General features: G+C 39.5%; 1 non-coding gene across 1 annotated transcript; it reads right to left on the bottom strand.

Moving 5' to 3' along the window:
* Positions 1-19,993: 19,993 nt before the first annotated feature.
* Positions 19,994-20,100, bottom strand: LOC120259686. The gene has a single exon (XR_005536243.1). It is a non-coding gene; the product is annotated as a small nucleolar RNA R71 (small nucleolar RNA).
* Between the last annotated feature and the right edge of the window lie 4,040 nt (positions 20,101-24,140).

The raw sequence follows: 24,140 nt of genomic DNA on the forward strand, positions 1-24,140 counted from the left end.
GATGGAGGTATAGATATTCTACCAGGGCCTCAACCAGAGCACTCAGTAGCTTATAAGCTTAGCAACAAGAGGATCACTTGGTAGTAAGACCCCAGAGGAGGCCAAACAGTTTATAGAGAAGATTGCCATGAAAAACTACTAATCGAATTCTAGGGGAAAGTTAGGTAGCATGCCCGCTAGGATCTTGGAGGTTAGTAAGGTCACCGCAATAGTCACCCTGGTTGAGGCTTATAGCCAAAAGATTGACAACTTATCTACCCGCAAGCCAGCTGCAATTATGCCATATGATACATGTAAGGAAGGTTATACTTCTACAGATTGTCCTATAGTAGGAGTAGCGCATAGACCCACCGAGTAAGTTGACTTCGTTGATACTACCCTCCGACCTCAGGGGAACCCCTACAATAACATGTACAATCCTTGGTAGAGGAATCACCCTTATTTCTCATGAAGCAATAATGAGATCCGCAAATGTACGGGTCATCAAGTAATACCTCTCTCACAAGCACAAGAGGGTCGTATTCCTTGGAGTCCCAAGAGCTACTATTACTTCTCCCTAGATGGCACTGTCTAGTCTAACAAAGGTAGGTTTAAAACAAAACAAGAAAACTAACAAGAGAGATAACTATAGACAAGTTGGACTAAGGCACACCATGTAAGCACATTAAGGAAGCAAATAACATCAAGGAAGATACATATGAAACATGAACAAAACCAAAGAAACTTCCATGAAATGTTGACTAGAAGGTGGTGATGAGAGCTTGTCGATCCGCGCCAGCAAGCTCCTTGATGTTCTCCTTGATAGCAACCTTCTTCTCCCCTTGATCTTGCTCCTTAGATTCGCTTTCTCCAGCCCCTTGAAGCTCTAGAGATGATTGTGGAGAAAGGGTGGCCAAAGACCCCCTTAATGATGTCCTAGCCCTTCTTTTAAAGTACTTTTGGGATGGCTTTACTGTATGGTTTATGAGCGTAAGGAAGCCTGTGAGAGCCTCGGGATTTCTACCGAAATTTCCGTAAAGTACTACAGTGAAATACTACAGTATAACTGCTACAATATTGACAAATTCTTCACCTAGCATGCGAGCATCTTCACGGGCGTTAGGTTGCCCATTAGAAAAACCCGAGGCTTCTCAAATTCTTCTTCCTTTTGTGCTAAAGTGCTTGCTATAGTACCACTACAGTGCCTGAAGCCTTGAAATTACGTTCTTGGTGTAGATTTCTTCCCAAATGTGTCTTGGGCTCATCTAGGCTTCTTCTAAGCCTGTAACACAAATAGAAATGATTAAATTACACAAAGGGCATTGATCCATCCAAATACACATAAATAGTCACAAACATATACTTATAAAATACATACATTTAGACATTTATCAGGCAACTAGAAGTAAGGACAAAAACCCCAACCCAGATTTCCTTCTCACCCATAGTCTGATCAGAAGCCCACACTTGTGGATGTCCTTACTTGGTTTATACAAACCACAGATACAAACTTTTGACAATTGGATCCTAGGTTCCAGAGCATAAAGTCCATAATAAGGAAGTAGCAGACGTCCCTCCAGAACTTGGAGAACCAGGTTGGTCAGATTATGAAGTTATGTTCTAGCGTCCACAATGAAGTTTACCGAGTAACACCGAGGCAAAACCTCAGGAAAACCACAAGGTTATCACACCCATGAGTGGTAAGGAATTGGAAATGAGTAAAGAGAAGGTGATGGAATAGGAAAAGGAGCCTCCAGTTAAAGTTTTTGAAGAACAGGCGAAAGAGGAGGAGTTACTCCACATGTTGGGGAAAGTGCACCACTAGTGAAGGAGTATGTTCCACAACTTCCTTATCCTTCTAGACTGAAGAATGACTACAATGATGAGCAATTCAAGAGGTTCTTAGAGTTTCTTAAGCAGCTACACATCAATGTGTTGTTTTTAAAGGTGCTGTCTCAAATGCCTAAATAAGTGAAATTCCTCAAGAACTTATGAACAAGAAGAAATTTAAGGAAGTCTCTACGGTCACATTAAGTGAGGGAAGTTTGGTACTTTTGCAAAACCAGATACCAAAAAAGATCAAAGATCCAGGGAGTTTCACTATCCCTTGTAATATTAGTGAATAAGAAAACCCTATCAGACCTATGGACTAGTATTAATATTATACCATTTACCATGTTTAGAAAGCTGGGGCTTAGTGAGCTCAAGCCTACTAGGATGACCCTTCAGTTAGTGGAGTGATCCATTAGGCATCCTAGAGGTGTTATTGAGGATGTTCTTGTGAAAGTAGATAAATCCATCTTCCCAATTGATTTTATGATTTAAGATGTCGATGAGGATGTTGATGTCCCACTCAACTTAGGCCGGCCATTTCTAGCCACTTCCTAAGCCCTTATTAATGTTAGGAATATTAGAATAACTCTTAGGGTTAGGGTGAGGAAGTTGTTTTTGCTTTATCTGATGCCATAAACCATTCTCTTTCTTTTGATTATACTTGCTATTTTATGGACATGACTGACTCTATTGTGGAGGATTTTGTGCAGGAAATGGTGCACATGGATCCTTTCAAGGAGTCATTGGGTGACCCTTAAGATGAGGAGTGATAAGTGCTTGAGTAGACATATTTCTCTATATATTTTACATGCTTTGAGCATCATTTTCACCATGGTTTATGTCTCATATAGTGTATTTGGTGTTCTTTTGTGTAATTAGATTGTGAATGCCTTCAAGCAAGAAGAAGAAGAAAAGATAGGTTATAAAGACACATTTTGGGAGTTTTTGTGCAATCTAAGGATCAAGACACAAGAGGAGCTCATGTACATGGAGGTGTGTGCCAACTTCCAAGAGGATTTAAGCCAATTTGCTAGTTGGAAGGGCACAAAGGTAGTCACACCACCATGTCCCTACTTTGTGTGAAGAATGCAAGAGCCTCCTGATGATGATTCGATGAGGAAAAGTCTTATAACCTACCACGTGGATGTGTGTCCGACCATGTGGCCTCAAGAGGAGAGTATGTGAGCCGCATTTATGAAAAGTACTGTAGCAAAATAATGTTCACGTGACCACATGAAAATTCCACACGCTTGTGTGAGGATTTCTACAGCTCATGCGGGCGTGTGAAATCTCACACGGTTGCGTGGAGGCACGTGACAATTGTGTTTTAGGCCTATAAATAGCCTTTTTACCCTATTCGTTGGGGACTTTTGGCTAGCAATTGAAGGGCAAAGTGGCTAGGGTTTCAAGAGGAGGTCTTTGGCAAATTTGGGTGGCATTCTTTACAAGTTTTGATAGAACTTTTCTCTGTCATAGCCTTGAGAGGGGGCTTTCAGGAACCTAGCTTCGGAGAGGGATCATTCAAGACGTTAAGCAACCCATCAAGGCCATCATCACGAATTCAAGCGGGTTTCTTTTCATTGCTTTTCATTGCATTATTCTTTGCTTTTTAATTTTCCCAATGGACGGCTAAACCCTAGTAGGTATTTGGGGATGTGAACCCTAGGACCTTATCTTTTGTATTGACTTACTTTATGTTTTCTTTTAATTCTGAGTTTATTTGAAGTTTAATCTTGTTTTCTCATTGCTTGCATGTCGTATTGATCTTTGTGATTGATTGGTAATGCATGATTTGTTGCCTTGGTGAGAGAGATGTCTCCATTAGGGTTATAACTCTAAGATTAAAGAGCGTTGAGAGGGTGAGTCATGACATAGTGGAGTGTCTCCTTTTCCCTCTGATGAGTGCTTCTTATCACCATATTCCCTAAGTGTTATGCAATTATATTTGGTGTAAGATGTGCGATTGAGAGATTTCTCCACCTGGACCTTGTAGGGGGTTAGGGATATTTTTCCTAGAAGTAGGGTTAGGTCTATTTTTACTAATCGGTTACAGTCCTAGGTATCCTTAGAGTTTATTGCGGTCAAATGTGGTGTGAGGTGTTGAGATTGAGTGATTTCTCCACCAGGACCTCATAGGGGACTAGTATCGGTGGCCTAGAGGCAGGGACCGATTGTTCTTAGATTACCTCGACTCATCTAACTCTGCTTAGGAATATTTAGTAAGTCTTACACTTCATGTTTAGATCCTAGGGGAAGCATTACTAGGGTATCTCATCATTATTGATTGAGATCTCCTATGTTTTCTACTTTCCCTTTGCTTGCTTGTGTTATTCTTATCCTTGCAATTAAGTTCATTTCATCACAATCTTGATTCCAATTAGATAACTAAGAAGTGGTTACTACTAATATTTCCATTCCCTATGGATTCGACTACGCATCTCACTGGTATTTTATTACTTCGACACCCGTGCACTTGTGGTACACACACGCAATCGGACGTGTCAAGGAGACACCCCTTTTGCTTGCAACAAATCTAGTTTAGGAAAACACACAAAATAAGCATTGGAAGGTAGTCACTTTATTAAAGTAAGGCAAGAAGAAACCTTTGCCCAAGGAGGTAACTCTGAGTCAGTAAAATTGATTGGTAAGTTCCTTAATTTCTCCGATTTCATACTTGAGCATTATTTCAAAGACACACATGTTGGGTTCAAGGAAAATTCCAATTTGGAACCTTGTTGATATGTACACACCATCTACGGTAAAATAGTGAAGTAAAACAAGCACTTCTTGGGAGGCAATCCAAGCATTTTGTGTATTTTTCCTCTTATCTTGGATTTTAATCGTAGTTTTGTGTTTTGTTTTAATTTGTAATAAAATGCTTAGCTTGTCTTTATTTTTCATGGTTTGGTAAACACTCATTTTTTTTCTTATCAGATTATATTTGTATTTAAGCATTCTTGATGGAATAGAAGAAACTCTATCCAATTTTGAGGACTACTTACATGCTACTTATGCCCGTAATGCCTCAATAGAGAGATTTACAGACATCTTTATACCCATAAGCCACCTCACAAGCGGGTTTCAGAGAGCCGTACAAGTGCACTTATGACACACCCCATGCGTGCGTGTACAGCAAGTGTACGGTTGTCGAAGTAATAAAGTACCTTAGTGAGTGGATAGTTGTATCCACAGGGAATAGTTGTTAGGAAGCAAATAGTGATGCTATTTAGCTAAAGAGTGAACCAATTTGTGAGTGAGTGAACAATATCTATCTAAATAAAAGTAAAGAAAAGAAAGGAAAGTGCAATAGGGATAAGGAAAGATAATCGATAAGAAAATGGGGTACCCGGACATTGCTCACCCTAGGACTATTGTTTCAAGTGCAAGACTACTAATTATGTCTCTTAATTGAAGTTTAAGGAGTCATGGAAATCCAAAAACACATGGTCCCACACCTAAGGTCAACCGTGACTAACCCTTACACTATGCCCCAGTGGAAAGGTATGCTCTTGATGCCTCACACTGTCTAGGATTGCATGACGCTCTACGGACTCTAAGTGATAAACCCTATTCCCTACTATAGATCTAACCCTTTGGTCTAGGCAAAAGACCCTTAGTCACAATTAAGTCTCAACACTAAGGATTACTTCATACTTCACTCTATTGCTTGCGCAACTAAGCCCTAGTGGAGTTTGTCTCTTAGCAATTCACTCTATCATGATTGCAAAGAGCTTTGGAACGTGGAGGTAGGATAAATCATGTCCAAAGGAAAAGAGGACGTTCCGCTATCTTTCGACTCACCCTCTCGACCCTCTCCAACCTTGCTTTCTCTAATTCTAATGGAGTATCACTCATCCACAAGGATTACCAAGATAGATTCTCAACCTTAGTATCACTCTAAGGAAAAATCAATACAACAAGCATTCAAGGTTGAAACTCAATTAAAACATCAATTAAAGAAGCAAAATATGAGTTAATGAAACAAAATCATCATAGGGTTTACAAGTCCAAATACCCACTAGGGTTTAGTTTTTCATGGAGTAATACACAATCAACAATAAAATTGAAAGTAAAATCATGTCATCCATAGATAAAACCCCCTTGTAGTTCGTATCGATGGTCTTGTGGAGCCGCTTCATCTTCTCTAAAGGTTCCCTTGTCAAGCCTACGACACACCTCATCGAATCGATACCGACAAAAGCTTCCCCAATAGCTCTCTTCCAAACAAACGCGATGTCAAAGGCCGTAGAACCACTCCCAAAACCTAGGCAAAGCCTCTCCAAACCCTAGCCGTGAGCGCCTTCAAAGATAGTCAAAAAATGGGGAAAAATCCTTCAATAACTCTCAAAACATGGTATTTATAGGGGTTGAAATTGGGCATACACACGGGAGTGTGGAAATTGCACATGCTCGTGTAAATTTCCAGGTCTTTATTTCCTAAGCGCTATGAATGATAACTGCTATAGTGATTTTGCTTCAGTGATTTTTCTATATCAAACTGCTACAGTACTTCACCGAAATACTCCTGAATCCACTATTTTCATCGAGACCACATGAATGGGCACACATCCATGCGTTAGATCGCGTTGCATCTTCAATGAAACCACATTGACGAAGCTCTTGCTAATGTTTGCACAAGTTGGAACATACGAGTGTGACTGCCTTTGTGCCCCTCCTCTTTATGTATTCACTTGAGCACAATGGAGGTTGGCACACACCTACATGTCTTTGAGCATAACTTGTGTCTTTACGTTTGTTCAACCCAAGAACTTCATCAACAATTGCATCCATGATCTATTTTTGCTTTCTTTCATCCAACTTTGTCTCCACAACCCTACATGCACAAAAAAAACACAAATACACATGAATATGCGATAAAATCTGATAAAAATAATGCTCAATATAATAAAAGAATACTTTGTATTACTTATACAAAAGCACTTATCAACTTATAATCCATAAATCCTGAAATGTAGGGCTCAAAGGTACCTTAAGGGTTAGTTACACCCATAAGATAGCTTGTATGGGTCATCCGTAGCAGTTTACGGGTAGGTCAAGAAACCCTTAAGCCCTGTAACCTCCATGGGAAGTTACCTAGGTTACTTATGAGACAGTTACACCTACAAGACAAACTATAAGAGCAATTCAGAGAACTTTACGAGCTACAGTATTAAGTCACTTATAGTCATAACCTAGGTCGTAAAGGTGTTGAAACCCTTATGATATAGGCCTTATGCCCATAAACTGGCTGTAAGCAATAAGTGTTAAACGCCACTAGCAAACTTTGATCTTCATTTTTAATTTTTTTCTCGCTGTTTGTTGGTCACTAGCGCATCTCTTTCTACCCATCCTCTTCCTACTGTTCTGCTATTTTGATTTTGAGTGTTTTAGAACTAGATTGGATGCAATTTCAACCATTTCACTCGCTGTTTTTCTGATTTCTTCTTCTTTCTAAAAGGTATAAACTTTTCATTGATTTCTAAGTTGATTAATTGTTTAAATGAATGAATATTTCTATATGAATGTTAGGAATGCGTAAACTTTACTTTTGGTGAGAACTTGTAAATTTTGGGGAACCATTGTACCAGAGGAGTCATTAAGGCTTGAGCTCGTAGCTTCTGAGCGTAAGGCCTGTTATAAAGGTGGGTTTCCTAGATGCTTATGACTGAAATTCTACCTGAAAACTGGCTGTAAACCTTCCTGATCTAATAGAATTTTGTATTTTTTTGGACTAGACATTGTATTCTTTATTGTGCAGGATGATTAAAGCTAAAAGGGTTACCGTTGGGCCAGCCAAGAGGAAGAAGCCCAAGTTATCTACCTCGAGTCCAGACATCGAGAAGACATCTACACCTCATGTCCCTTAAGTACTTATCTTCTCTACCCCTTACTTCCGAGAGTGGTTTACCCACTTGAGGACGAAGTGGTTTGGCCAGTCCAGCATAGTGGACTAGCAGGTTTTCTTCCAGTTGGGGTTAGAGAAGGATGTGAGAGGGATGATGCAGTTGGGTAGATGGAGCAATAAGAGAAACTCCTTATGAATATTCCCCCTGGCATCACAGCCAAGGAAGTTTGGCTGCATCTGAGCTCTAGAGGAATTATGAGGCAAGCCTTATGAAGGCATCCTTCCTTACTTGGTCAGCTCCAAGGTATGTTCATGCTGTCATACCCCTATCTTTTGTAGATCAAGCTGACATCACCTGAGTGGTAGGGCAACATATGCTTTTATTTGTATATAGCTTGGGTGAGCACCTTCCCATCCACTTAGAATAGGAGCTGGCATACTTCATTGCTCATTAGGCCTAGCACATACTTCTAGGTGCGACCTTTGTCGGCTCTTACATTACTAGACTAATCAGGGGGATGGGAATGGAAGATTAGCTCCAAGGTTAAGATATTGTTCGTGGCTTGACTTCCCTAAGTATGGGTACCTTATGCCGTATGGGGATGGTCATGTGTTGATGCTCCCGATATGTCTTCGCCCCTGAGTAGCACAGAGTAGCTAGCAAAGGATGGTGAGGACTCGGGCAAGGAATGATAAGTGCTTGTGTGATAAGAATACGAAGTGTTCTTTCCTTATGATGAGCATTACTTTCATTGAGTTTTAACGCTAATATATGTGCATTTATGTTACTTTCATACATATAGGGTTGTGAAGCCGAATCTTATAGAAAGAAGCCAATGTAGATCGTGAGTGTACCATTTGGAGGAAATCTTAAGAAGATTCAAACACGAAGACATAAGTCGGGTTCAAGATGCTAGAATGTGTGCCAACCTCCTTGTATTCAAGCTAGCACAATGATTTGGAGGGGCACAGAGGCAGTCATATTCTAAGTATTCCGGCTTGTGCATGTGTAACAAGATCTCCACCAACGTGGCCGTTCATTGAAGAAGCAAAGCGATCTATGACGTAAACGTGTGCCCGTTTATGTTACCTCAATGAAAACGTGGTTTCAGGAGTGTTTCGGACATGTACTGTAGCAGGGTAATGCAGCAACATTGCAGAAAAATACTATAGTAGGTACTATTCATAGCCGGCCGAAGAAGGAGTTATCCAGAGAAGCCACACGGGCGTGTGGAAATTCCACATGCTCGTGCGTTAATTCCACACGGGCTGTGTGAAATATTCACATGGGTGTGTGGATTCCCGATTCTAGCCCTATATAAGGCTGATTTCAGCCCCGATTTGAGGATTCTTTTTTCTTTATCTTTTCCCCAACTTGAGAGAGGGCTGCGGCTAGGGTTTTGAGAGGTATTGGCTAGGGATTGGGAGAGGTTCTACGGCTTCGACATCGCACTTCCGTTTGGAAGAAGGTTAGTTGGAGGTGTATCCTAGGCCGGACAAAAGGACCTTTGGACGAGTAGAGGATTCTCCACAAGACCGTCGTCACGACTATCGAGGGGGTTTTCTATGGATTTATTGCTTTTACATTCGATTTCATTGATTGTAATTAGCTCCATGGAGAGCTAAACCCCCTAGTGGCTACTTGGATTATGAACCCTAGGATGTATTCATTTCATTGAACCTTGTTATTATGCTTTCATTAATTGATATTTTTATTGAGTTCCAATCTTGAATGCTTTGATTGTATGAATACTCCCTTTGAGTGACACTAGGGTTGAGAGTTCTTGTTGGTAACCCTTGTGAGTGAGTGACACACCACGAGAGTTAGACAAATCTAGATTGGAGAGGGTTGAGAGGGTGAGTCGAGAGGTAGCAGAGCATCCCCTTTCCCCTCTGGTGTGATTTATTCTACCTCCAATTCCTCAAGTTCTTTGAGGTCATAGTAGAGTGAATGGGCTAAAGGATGACCTTCTGCTGGGGCTTAGTTGCGAGTGCAATGGAGTGAAGCGTTGAAGTGATTTTAGCATCTAGGGCTTAATTGTTTCTAGGGACCTTCCGCCTGGACCAAAGGGTTAGGTCTACATATAGAAAGATGATTTATCACTTGGAATCCCTAGAACTCATTGCAATTCTATACGAGTGCGAGGTTGAGAGATTGTTTAATTTCTCCTCCGGGACATGTATAGGGTTAGGCATGGTTGACCTTAGATTTGGGACCATGTATTAAAGGATCTCCACGACTCATTAATCCATTAATTAGGACGCATAATAGTGGGATTTTGCACTTGAAATGATTGTCCTAGGTGGATCAATATCCGAGTAACCCATCTATATCGATTGCCTTACCTCTCCTTTACTTGCTCTCTCTCTCTCTTGTCTCTTTTACTTTTGTTTGCATTACATTTGGTCACACAAATCACTATTCATAATTCACTTAGTTAAGAAACAATTTAAGTGTTTTTACTCCCTACTCCCTGTGGATACGATACCCACTCACCTGGGATTTTATTACTTCGACATACCCGTGCACTTGCGGCTTACACTCATATTCGGTCGTGTCAAGGAGTCTGATGACAAGTCTGCTAGTGATTCATCCCTCTCCTTTGTGATCGATAGCCTATCAGCTGGAACAACTCCTTCCCAAGGCAAATCGGAGCTTCAGATGCTTATGCCCTAGACTCAACAATTGTGGGAGGTCTAGAAGGTGATTCTAGTGACCCAAGCATGGCTGGAGGCTAGCCTCAGCAATACTTTGGACATGTTGAGCAGCCTGGCCCCTCCCCTACTTGCATTTAACCCTTCTCTGATTCTACATCCACCAACTTACTCCTTACCATCCAATACTCCTGAGTTTGAGCACTAATTTTATTTAACTTTCATTTTTGTATTTTATTTTCATATCATGTATTTGTCTTTTATGGCAAGGGTTGGACCTTCCAATTTTGTATCTAATTTAGATATTTAGTGGACTTTTATTTTTTGATTTATTATTTCATTTCTATTGAGCTTAATGTTTTCCCCATTTGGACTCATAGGACTTTTATTGCAATACCCAACACCCTTAATTGTAAAAGGGGGTTATTACTCTTCCCTTTTTGACCTTGAGTGACCCCCACCACTTGGGCAAATCAAGGAATGCACCATGCCATTTTAAGCACTATTTACATTCATATATAAACCAGGAAGTACTCTTTTTCTAATCACCTCCAATTTTATATTACATTGTTTTTATTTATTCATCATATACACACAATGAGGACAATATAAGATTTTAAGTGTGGGGAGGGGTTTAGGATTCTTTGAACTTTTTTACTTGCCAAGTTGTTGACTTATGATGGTGCATTTGAAAGCTAGTGGGAGTTTCTTAGCATAAGGGTGGACATATGTAAGTTTTTCCTTTTCGAGTTCGTTTTCACTCAATTCTTGGTTATTTATCAAATTGAAGTATACAACCTTGCTATTGTGGCAACTTAGACCTTATATGACTTTGTATAGTTTATAGTTCATTTTACATCAAATGAAATAATTGAGAAAATTTTTGCACATTTGAAAGAATTTGTTTGAAAAAATGAGAAGTATTGAAGATGGAAAGAACTACCCCTTTTAGATGTGTGTAGCTACTCTCTATAAGTCAGACTATGTATGGCCTAATGAGAGAAAGAGCTATCACTTTAGGTGAGTGAAAGCTACCATCTCTTAGAAAAAGATGTGGAAAGAGCTATCTATCCTAAGACTGAAAGTCACTTTATGGGGCCATGTGGGAAAAGGCTACCTTAGGAAGTAGTGTGAAGCTAGCACCTTGAAATGAAGAAGTTGTTTGTGAATTTTTGCTATTAATAATCTTGTAGGTCAAAAGAAGAGGAGTGGAGAGTTGTAACACACACATACAAGCAATAACCTTGAATAGAGTTTGAACTATTTTTAGAACTTTAAATTTTTAGCATTCTTGATTTGTCTCACCAGGCTACTTTTGAAACTCACCAATTTTTGAGCACCCAAGGCCTTGCACTTTTTCCTCTTGGTTTGTAATGTTTTATTTTTGCTTGAGGACAAGCAAAAGCATAAATGTGGGGGAATTTGATGAGTGTACAATTATTCATTAGTTTATATCATTTTGTACACTCATTAGGCATGTATTAGAGTTATATTTTAAAATTTGACATTAAGCATGGTGTGTTTTGTATTATGACACACCCCTTACGTGTGTCTACAAGTGCACGGGTTGTTCAAATAATAAATTGTACCCAACAGATGGATAGTTGAATCCACAGGGAACATGGTTACAAGTACTAACTTCTTCTTTGTTATCTAACCTAATGAATGAGATGATATGATGATCTAATGTGCAATGAAATGAATACCAAAGACGAATATGCAAGTGTAAAATAGTGGAAAATCTCAATCAGTAGAAGTGGGGTATCTGGGTGATGCTCTCTCCCTAGGATTCAGGTATTAGGTACTGGGTGTACAAAGTGTTTCTAGAAAGAGTAGGTTAAGTTGTGGAAATCATAAGATAATTGGATCCTGCCTCTAGATCACTGATATTAATCCCCTACGAGGTCCCAATGGAGAAATCTCTCATCTCAACAATTACACCACATATGACCGCATAGCACTAGAGGGATTCCAAAAGATGTATCTGATTCTTAATAATAAACCTAACCCTACTTCTAGGTGAAAGGCCCCTAGCCCCATATGAGGTCCAGTGGAGAAATCTCTCAGTCTCAACACCTCATACCACATATGGTTGCTTATAGCTTAGGGAATATAGAGATAGAAAACACCAATCAGAGGGGAAAGGGGATGCTCCACTACCTCATGACTCACCCTCTCAACCCTCTTCAATCTTGAGGTCTAACCCTAATGGAGACCTTTCTCTCACCAAGGTAACAAATCATGCAAACCAAACAACCATAAGATCAATAAAGCAAGCAAGCATTAGGAAAACAAGATTGAAACTCAACCAAACTTGGATTAAATAGAAACACAAAGCAAATCCACAGACGATTAGAATCCTAGGCTTAACAGGCCCAAATACCCTCTAGGGATTTAGCTCTCCATGGAGCAATATACAAAACAAGAAATTAATGAATAAAAGTATGCAAAATCCATAGAAATACACCCCCCCCCTATATCTATGCTAATGGCCTTGATGGATAGTTTCAATGTCTTGATGAAATTCACTCCGAAGCTAGCTTTGCCAATGGCTTCCTTGATGCTATGACAGAGGAGGAATCAATCATAGTTTGTGAAGAAACATGTCCTAAGCAACAAAGACCTCCTTTCCAAACCCTAGCCGCCTCACATCTTAAGAGTCACACAAAAGATGCCAAAGAATAGAGCAAAGTGAACTTTTATAATCAATAACTCGTGTTTGTCACGTGCCTTCATGCACCGACCCGGGTGGACTGCAGTTTTTTCCACCCGCTCGGTGGCATTTTCCCCCACCCCATGCCCGTGTGGTAGTTCATGTAGCTTCTTGTCGATTAAACATCATTGGAAAGGCTCTTGAAGTCCTGACACAAGTCAGGTTATGGGAATGTGGCTACCTTTGTGCCCTTCCAACTCGTAATCTAACTTGAATTCCTTCGGAAGTTGGCACACACCCCCATGTATAAGAACTCTGCTTATGGCTTGATCCTTGTATTATACAAAGACTCCCAAATTGTGTCTTCATGACCTATCTTTACTTTATTTTCTCTCTAAAAGCCTTTACAACCTTATTTGCATAAAGGAATACCAAATACAATTTATAAGACATAAAACATGATAAAAATGATGCTCAATGCATGTAAAACATATAAAAAATATGTTCACTCAAGAACTTATCATATTCTCAGGCTTTGAGCTCTACTTAAATATGAGAGAGAGCCAAAAGAAGCATTCTAGGACCAAAATCATGAAGATAGAGCTCTCTCGGCATCAATTGAAGAAGGACAAGGCAAATAGGATTGCTTACAAGCACCTTATGGTCGTGATTTTAGATGTAAGCCTCTTCTAGAGAACTTTGCGGGTTTGCTTATACCTATAAGGGGAGCATAATGATACACATAAGGAATAGGGCATAACAAGTATCCGACTTATGAGAGTAGCTACATACAACATAGCTGGTAGCTCTTTCTGCCTTTATATACACACAACAACTGAATTCCTGGATTTTTTCTGATTTTCTGATTTTTTTTTCAAATTAAAACTATCATTATGGAATCCCACAAATATTGAACTAGAGTTTTCATAAGTTTAATGAGTGAGAAAAATGCACAAATTAGCTATTAGCCAAAAATTTCAAGAAAATTGGATGAAAACTAGAGCATGATAAAACCTAGTGTTTACAACCTCCAAAATGTAAGAGTTAAACTCTTAACCCTAAGGTGAACCTTCATTGACAACAAGAGCATGATCATGAAAACCACAAGTAAAAGATATGTATAAGGTGAACCCTCCTCTACACTTAAGATGTACATTGTCCCCAATGTATGCATGCAAGCACAATAGAGATATCATCAATAAAAGTAAAATGTGTGCGGGAATGCAATTGGAAACAATACTCCCCTGAACTCCTCATTGATCATTTGGTGAAGTCTAACTCATGGGTGTGCTGCGTTCAATAGGATGTGAAGATCACAATGCCATGTACAAGGGGTTCATTAAAGCTTAAAAAAATTAGAAAATATGCATGAGTTTATATAAATAAAGCAAAAAAAAGCACAAATACGCACAATCAACATAAAGCATAAAGATAATCTCAGAAGGTGCAACCTTTCTGAGTATACAAGTCCAAAATATAAAATAATAAAGATAGAAATAAAAGAATAAGGAAAAAAACATGAAGTCACATGAGTGGGGCAGGTTACTGTAGCTGGGTCACTGTAGAAAATACATGGAGATTTTTCGTGCCAAAAACTTTGGCCTAACTAATACGACCCCCATATGGGTCCTTATCAGACCCGTATGCCCCAGGTATTGACCCCAGTATAAAGCGGAAATTCATCATTTTGGGCTTTGTACAGTCTTCATACGGCCTCCATACAACCCGTATGGTTTGGGTGTATAAAAGGAGTCTTTTAGGGCTGAAAAAGGAGTTCTTGGCTACTATTAGAAGAGGAGAAAATCTAGAAACAACAATGATATTCCAAGGTGATTTCAAGGGCTTTTGAGGCTTCAAAGTATCATCGTTTAAAAGGGAGATCCACCACCAAGGAAAGAGAGGAGTCTTAGGACCGTGAAACGACCTTCGGCTAGGGAAGTGTCATTCGGCCAGATCTACCTCATCTTCATCATCTTTTCATCTAGGGAGTATCATTTATGAACTTCTCTTGTATTTTGATTTATATTTTTGATTGCATTTATTTGATGGCACACTAGACTCTCAAGGTCACCGGATGTTGGTGAACCTTTTGGGGCTCATCAAGTATTTTGGATGATTGCTACTTAATCCTATTGCTTGGGTTTGGTTTGTGATTTAATCCATTGTGTCTTTATGCTAGAATTACATATGAAAGGATTCTTAATTCTTTTATGAGTTGTACACGTTGATGTGTCCTACTCACATGTATTAGATCTTGAATGGATTAAAAGGGGTTTCTTAAGCCGACATGCCGAGAGATTGGATGTTGGTAGCCCTCCAATTCTTAAGAGTAGGCCTAGAAAAAGTTTACTCTTATTTTGGGATTTCCTTCTTCTTAATGTAATTGTAGGAGTGTTGATATGGAAGAAACTCCCATAAACACTCATATGAGATTAGGGTTTGATGAGAGCAATTCATATCTTGTTTTTCTTGCTCCCAATTCATTCTTTTTCTTGTCTTTTAGCACATTTTGGATATATTCGATGCTATTCTGGGTATATTGGTTCATGGTGCAGGAATTTAGGGTTCAAACCAATTAGGAATTAAATCGAGGACAAAACAAGCAAAGAATGTAGATTTTTCTTAGTGTCCAAGCCAAGCATGGGCAGAGAATAGTCATGCTCTATCCCCTTGATTATCACTATTAGAAGATGCCTGAGTAGCTAACCAAGCATGGGGGTGCTTCCAAGCCAAGCATGGTCGGAGCACAATCATGCTTCCTCCCTATGATTTTCTCTGAATTTAAGCACCATTTTCTCATAGGAGAAGCATGACAAGTATGCTCCTTGCACGGTCCTACTCAAGCGAAGCATGGGTAGAGCACGATCATGCTCTCCCTGTGATTTTCTCTGGCAGATACTTAGCCGATTCACTTAGAAGTCCCATAGAAGAGCACGGCTTAAGCAGGACCATGTTGAGCCCAAAAGTTCCTTTTAAACTCCCAGATCTACGGTTTCTTCTCATCATTTGTTCAATAGTTTTCTTCTAAAAAGGGGAGCTCTCAAGAGGACGATAATTAAGCTTTACCACACCGTCTAACGGGATCAAGGTTGAATTGGAGGCACAAAGGAAATGGAGCTAGCTCATCCATGAAGCTTTTGAAGCTCTTAACTAAGAAGATCTTGTAAAAGGGAGAAGTTATGATTTCTTTCCTTAATGCATTCCTTCATTCTTCTCAGATGTATGAATTCATGGGGGGTTAACCATTGAACGGTGCCCCAGGATATTGAACTATGTTGCTTAGTGTACTTACTACTTGTTTTTGTTGTCTAAGGAGTTTTGATGCGTTCTTGTGTTTATTCATGTGCTTGAATAACTTGGCATGCTTGATTTGCATAGATGTTTGTGTAAAACTTGGCGTGCATGGAATAATGTAGTTGTGATTTCTTCGTGTATTTGCAAAACTTGGCATGTATGAAGCCAGTAGTTACACTTGCAGAACTTGGCATATTTGATAGCCATAGATGCAACATTACTTTAGAGCACCCACAAAGATCTTGGGATGTACCTAGTAGACATTAGAACAAGTCAGTACACTATGGCATATAAGAATTGCCCCGGGGCATTACTCTCTTGTTGTTGAACACTTGATCTTAGTCTGCCTAATAGTTTCACTCTTAACTTTTTACTCTTATTTAGTGATTTACTCTACCAACCTATTCTATATCTACTAGACATTAGAGGAGCAATTAGTACTAGAAGTCCAGTCCCTGTGGTTTAATAACCCTACCCCACACGGGGTACCACTCTATTACTTGTTATAATCCGTACACTTGAGGAGAGTGCATCAAGTTTTTGGCACCATTGACGCATACTGGAAACTTTTACAAAAATTAGGATTCTGATGATCTAGTTTTGTCAATATTATTCATATTTGTGAATATTTCTTTTCCTCTTTTTAAGCATTTGTTAATCTTTCTTTTCTTATTTCACTTCTTAATCTTGAGCTCATTGTTTTCCATCTTATCTTGTGAAGAACCAATTGTATCACCCAAGGGAGTACTTCATCTTATTGGCAAGCACAAATCAAGAAATTGACAGAAGTTTTCAAAGAAGATTAAGGCAAGTCAATCTAAATGAAGCCATGTTTGTGGAAGTGAGTATTGAGGTAAATCAAGAGGAAGAAATGGCCGGGAATTAGCAACAAAGCATTTCTGATTTTGCCAGACCAAACTCAGAAGGAGTAGGGTCTAGCATCATTCGTCATTTTATTACGGTGAACAATTTTGAGTTGAAGCCCAATTTTATATAGATGGTGCAGCAGATGTGCTGGTTTGATGGGTTTCAAGATGAGGACCCATATAAACACTTGAAGAACTTCTCAGAAACCTGTGATACCTTTAAGGAAAAAAACGTGTCTGAGGATGCTGTTCATCTTAGGCTTTTTTTGTTCTCTGTTCAAGGAAGGGCCAAGTAATAATTAAATTTCTTACCACAAGGGTTTATCTCAACGTGGAAGCAGATGGTCGAGACTTTTCTTATGAGATATTTTCATCCAGTAAAAAATTACCAAGTTAAGGAGCGATATCTCTTCCTTCCTACAGTTGGAGTCTGAATCCATGTATAACACTTGGGAGAGATACAAGGAAATGTTTAGTAAATGCCAGCAATATGAAATAGTATAAAGGATGCAAATCCAAATCTTCTATAATATGTTGAACTGTACTACCAAGAATATGCTTGATTCAGCTTCTAAGGGATCCTTATGCAGTAAACAACCAAGTGCAGCATACAGTTTGATCAAGAAAATGGCAAATAATAATTATTAATGGAGTTCTAAACAAAACAAGCCGGTGAAGACAGTCGAGATTTATCAAGTGGATGCCATTACTACCTTAGCAGCACAGGTTCAGGCTATTACAAAGAGGTTAGATAGTATGGATTGGGGTTCTCAAGCACAAGTACCATCTTGTGATAATTAGGGGTCCCAGACTGATACTAGATGTTCTTCTTCTGATATGGGCGCAGTGCAGACTGAACAAGTTGATTTTTGTCGGACAAAACTGTCCATATCAAAACAACCCATATTTCTACAGGGGTGTGTGGATGTCCAATTTTAGCCTTTTAAATACCGCTTTGAAAGTTTGATTTGGGGATCTTCTTTCTATCTTTTGCATATTTTGGGGAGAGTGCGGAAAGGGTTTGGAGGGGTTTTTACAGGGATTTTGGAGCATTCCTACGGCATTCAACATTGATTTTCTTCGTAGGAGAGTTATTGGGGGAGCTTCCGACGGCTTGGATTCGGCGGGGTGTGCCCTAGGCTTGACGAAGGAGTCTTTGGAGAAGACGAGGGGGCTCTTGATGACCATCGACACGGACGACAAGGGGGTTATCTCTATAGATTGCTCGCACTTATTTTTAATTTTATTTTGGATTTTGCATTGCTCCATGGAGAGCTAAACCCCAAGTTGGTGCTTGGACTTGTAAACCATAGGATGATTTTGTTTCATTGACTTCAATTATGTTTCCCTTAATTGATGTTTTAATTGAGTTTTAATCTTGTGTTTTTATTGATTTATTTTTTCCTTAGAGTGACACTAGGGTTAAGAATCTATCTAGGTAATCCTTTTGAAAGAGTAACACTTCATTAGGGTTAGACGTAGCAAGATTGAAGAGGGTTGAGAGGGTGATTCGAGATGTAGCAGAACATTCCCTTTCCCCTATAATGTGATTTATCCTACATCCATATTCCATGAGTTCTTTACAGTCATGATAGAGTGAAGTGGTAAGAGACAAACTCCACTGCGGCTTAGTTGCTTGAACAACAGAGTGAAGTGTTGAGTAATCCTTAGTGCTGGGGCTTAATCGTGATTAGCGGTCTTTCGCCCAGACCAAAGAGTTAGATCGAGGTTAGGGAACAGGGTTTATCACTTGGAATCTCTAGAGCTTCAAGCATCCCACACAGTGTGAGGTGTTGAGAGTACCTCTTTCTGTTGGGGCACAATGTAGAGGGCTAGTCACGGTTGACCTTAGGTTTGGGACCGTGTGTCTTTGGATCTCCACGACTCATTAAACTTCAATTAGGAGGCATAATATTAGTCTTGCACTTGAAACATTTGTCCTAGGATAAGCATTGTCCGAGTGCCCCATTTTACCATTGATTGTCCTCTCCGATTACTCTTGCTTGTTCTCTTTTCTCTTTTACTTTTCTTTGCATTAATATCTTAAATCAAATCACAAATTGGTTTTCACTATAGCTAAATAGCAATACTTCTTATTTCTAAGCATCTATTTCCTGTGGATTCGACTGCCGACTCACTGGGGTATTTTATTACTTCGATGACCCGTGCACTTATGGTACACACACGCAAGGGGTGTGTTAAGTTTTATGCCGTTGCCGGGGAATAGGCATTTTAGAAGCATTTGCACTTTACTATTTTAGCTATTCATTATTTGTTCTATTTGACACTTTCTTATTCTTCTATTGTTCTGATTTGTTCTTCTTTCTTTGATTGCAGCTCTAGGTTATGATCTGAGGTAACCCTTTAATATTAGTTGAAGGTGATCCAGAAATTGGAAGAAGAACTCATAGACGGGGGAAGAAACCTGTGCAAGAACAATCAAATCAAGCTGAGATAGAAGTTGAAGGGTCTGATAATATAGCTGAACAACATGAACAACAGAGGACACTCTTAGATTATGCAAGACTCACAGTTCTTGGCACATAATCCAATATTGTAAGGCTACAGATTACAGCTTAGAGTTTTGAGCTCAAACCAAGCTTCCTCAAGATGTTACAGCAGTCAGTATAGTTTAATGGTTTGGCCGACGAGGATCCAGTCAACTATATTGAGAATTTTTTTGAAGTGTGCGACGTGCTCAAGATTGATAGAGCCACGGATGATGCTATCAAATTAAGGGCCTTCCCATTCTCCTTGAAGAGGAGAGTGAAATAGTGGCTACATTCATTGCCTAAAGCATCGATCACTACTTAGGAGGATACGGTGGAAGCTTTCCTAACTTGATATTTCCCTTATGGAAAATCTGCGAATCTCAGGAATGAAATATCCTCTTTTGTGCAAGTGGAATTAGAGTCGCTTTTTGAGACAGGTGATAGGTTCAAGGATCTCTTGCGGAAATGTCCTTAGCATGGGTTCGCCGAGTGGATGATTATTCATACTTTCTACAATAGGTTGAATCCAAGCACGAAGCAATTACTTGATGCTGCAACAGGAGGTATTTTAGGCAGTAAAACCCCAGAATAAGCCCGACAACTCATTGAAGAGATGGCTATGAATAGTTATCAGTGGAATACATGAGACAGAAAGAAGGTAGCCGGACTTCATAAGATCGATGCAATGACATCTTTGGCAGCCCAAATTGGGTCCTTGAGCAAGAAGTTAAATACTCTAACTTCTCCTAGAGTAGCAGCAGTGATGAGTTACACCGGGTGTGAGGGTCGACATGTTTCATCTGAATGCCCAATTACTATTGGTGGTATAACTTCAGTGGAACAGGTGGATTTTGTAGGAAATGCAATGAAAGATCAAGGAAATCCTTATAGCAATACCTACAATATGGGTGGAGGAATCACCCAAACCTTTCTTTTGGCAATTAGGGGCAACAGAAGACTACTACACCACCAGGTTTACAACAACAAACCCCAATTATGGAGAACAGGGTTTCAGAGTTGGAGAACCGGATGACTGATTTGGAGAAGGCTTTAACCAAGTTCATTCAATCTTCAGATGCGAGATTTCAGTCGATTGAAGCCTCACTTCGCAATCACACAGCATCTTTGCATAACATGGAGAACCAAGTGCGTCAGATTGTGAAGTCACTTTTATAAAGACCTCAAGGGAGTTTGCCTACCAACACAGAGACAAATCCAAGAGAATAATTAAATGCGATCACTTTGAGAAGTGGTCGTGAAGTTGAGAGTAGGCTCCATACTGAAAAGATGATGGTCTAGTCACCCAAAGAAGTGAAGGTTGAGGAAAAAGCAAAGGAGAAGGAGGTGGCACCCCTATCTTACAAACTGACACACCCCTTGCGTGTGTGTACCACAAGTGCATAGGTTGTTGAAGGAATAAATACCCGAGTGAGTGGGTAGTCGAATCCACAGGGAATAGTTGCTCGGAAACACAAGTGGTGCTATTTAACTATAGGTAAAACGAAGTTGTGATGTTGTTTCAAAATATCAATGCAAATAAAAGAAAAAGAGAAAAAAGAAAGCAAGAGGAATAAGGAGAGGTAATCGATGGAAAGATGGGGTACCCGGACATAGCTTACTCTAGGACTATTGTTTCAATTGCAAGACTAATCATTATACCTCCTAATTGAAGTTTAATGAGCCGTGGAAATCCAAAGATACACGGTTTCAAACCTAAGGTCAACTGTGACTAACCCTTACACTATGCCTAGGCGGAAAGGGATACTCTCGATGCCTCACACTGTTTAGGGTTGCTTAAAGCTCTAGGGATTTAAGTGATAAACACTATTCCTTAATATAGATCTAACCCTTTGGTCCAGGTGAAAGACCCCTAGTCACGATTAAGCCGCAGCACTAAGGATAACTTCAACACTTCACTCTAGTGGAGTTTGTCTCTTAGCACTTCACTCTATCATAACCAGAAAGAACTCTTGGAAAGGGGATGTTCCGCTACCTCTTGATTCACCCTCTCGACGCTCTTCAACTTTGCTTTGTCTAATCCTAATAAAGTGTCACTCATTCACAAGGGTTACCAAGATTGATTCTCAACCCTAGCGACACTCTATGGGAAAATCAATTCAACAAGCATTCAAAATTGAAACTCAATTAAAACATCAATTAAAGAAGCATAATAAGAGTCAATGAAACAAAATCATCCTAGGGTTTACAACTCCAAGTACCCACTAGGGGTTTAGCTCTCCTTGGAGCAATATAAAATCAACAATGAAATCAAAAGTGAGTGCAAGAAATCATTATAGAAAACCTGCTTGTCGTCTGTATCGATGGTCTTGCATTGCCGTCTCGTCTCTTCCAAAGGTTCCCTTGTCAAACTTAGGCAAACCTTGCCGAATTGATGCCGACGAAAGCTCGCCCAACAATTCTCTTCCAAAGGAACTCGATCTCGAATGCCGTAGGAAGGCTCCAAAACCAAGCAAAAGCCTCTCCAAACCCTATCTGATCTCTCCCCAAAAGATGGGCAAAAGATAGGAAGAAGTTCCCCAAAAGAAAACTCTCAAAGAGGTATTTATAGGGCTAAAATAAGGCATCCACACGGGCGTGTGGAATTTCCATGTGTTCGTGTGAATATCTAGAACTTCATTTCCTGCGCGCTGTGAATAGTAACTGCTACAATGATTTTACTACAGCAAAATACTGCAGTCTCGCCGGAATGCTCGCAAATTCACTCTTTTCATCAATGCCGCATGATTGGGAACACATTCATGTGGTAGATCGCGTCATGTCTTAAATGAAACCGCTTTGACAAAGCTCTTGACAGTGTTACACTAGCCAGAACATATAAGACTGCCTTTGTGCCCCTCCACTTTGCGTATTGACTTGAGCACGATGGAGGTTATCACACGCACATGTCTTTGAGCACGACTTGTGTCTTCACCTTTGTTCGACCCTAGAACTTCATCAACAATTTCGTCCACAAGCCTAAATGCACAAAAGAACACAAATACACACGAATGAGCTATAAAATTTGATAAAATTAATGCTCAATGTTAGAAAAGTATACTTCACATTACTTATACACAAGCACTTATCAAACTCCCCTACAATTAAGCTTTTGCTTGTCCTCAAGAAAAAAAAAATATTCAAGCATATAAGAAGAAAAATTCAAAGTTCTTGCCCTTTGGTTCACCAACAACATGCAAAGGAGGCATTCTACAAGTAAGGAGAAATTCAAATACCGAATAAGAGAAATCATTACTCTAGCTAAAAACTTGAATAAAAAAGAACAACAACCCGATATTTTGTAAGTGTGCGTAAGCTCACCCAAATCAACCCAACATGTACTCCTCAAAGTTCTTATTAAGAGGGAATTATTTATAAATAACAAGAGAAGGTAGTAGCTCCACACATCGTCTAAGGTAGCACTTTCCGAGGCGGCCGCTAAGGTGGTTTTCACATTTTCGAGGTGGTAGCTCTTTCTACCGGGGTAGTAGCTTTCACTCATCCTATGAGATAGCTCTTTCTCTTATTAGGGCATAACTAGTATCTGACTTATGAGAGTAGCTTCATAGTTCATAGGTGGTTGCTCTTTTCACCCCCAATGCACAAACAAAACAAACACACACACACACACACACACACACTACTCACTCATCATCACTACTCACTCACTACACACTCACTCTCTCTCTCTCTCTCAAACACACACACACACACACACACACACACACATATATATATATATATTTTCATTCATTTTCTCTCTTTTTTTCAAGAACTTAAAATAAGAAACATGCTAAAATATTCCCGTAATAATTGAAGTTAAGTTTCTACAAGGTTTAATAAATGAGTAGTGCAACAAATGGTAATCGGGCAAAAATTCCAAAAAATTCAAGTAAAACTAGAGCATGATAGTATTCAATATTAAAAATTTTCCTAAACTTAAGAATACAACCATTGCAACTAAGGTGAATCGCCATTGGCTACATGAGCATGAACAATGAACGCATAAGTAAAGCACGTGTGTAATGTGAACGCCCCCCCACACTTAAGATGTACATTGCCCTCAATGTACGCATGCAAGCACAATAAAGATTAAAAACAAGGAAAAACATATGTGTGTAGATGGGCAATTGAAACAATACTCCCTGAACTCCTAGTGTACATTTGATGGAGCTATATTCATTGAGAGTTGAGGTCTAACGGGTTGTGAAGCACACACGGGCATGTGAAATTCCACATTGACCGTGCCAATGACTATTCCTCAATTACAAGACTCACAAGACCATCTGTATGTATATGCAAGAGGGTTTAGAAAAGGTCAACAAAAACAAAGTAAAATTGAGTCTATAAAGATATGAAAATGAAATACAACTCGAAACAATTGAAAGTAAAAAGATAAACTCAAAAGGAAGATCCTTTTTTGAGTGATACAAGTCCAAACTAAAATACAGAAATAGAATACAAAAAACATAAAGATGGATAAAGCTAAAGACGCCTCAAACATCAGTGTCATCTATTGCTGGTGC

Source organism: Dioscorea cayenensis, chromosome 4 (assembly GCF_009730915.1).
Source record: "Dioscorea cayenensis subsp. rotundata cultivar TDr96_F1 chromosome 4, TDr96_F1_v2_PseudoChromosome.rev07_lg8_w22 25.fasta, whole genome shotgun sequence".
NCBI classification, from domain to species: domain Eukaryota; kingdom Viridiplantae; phylum Streptophyta; class Magnoliopsida; order Dioscoreales; family Dioscoreaceae; genus Dioscorea; species Dioscorea cayenensis.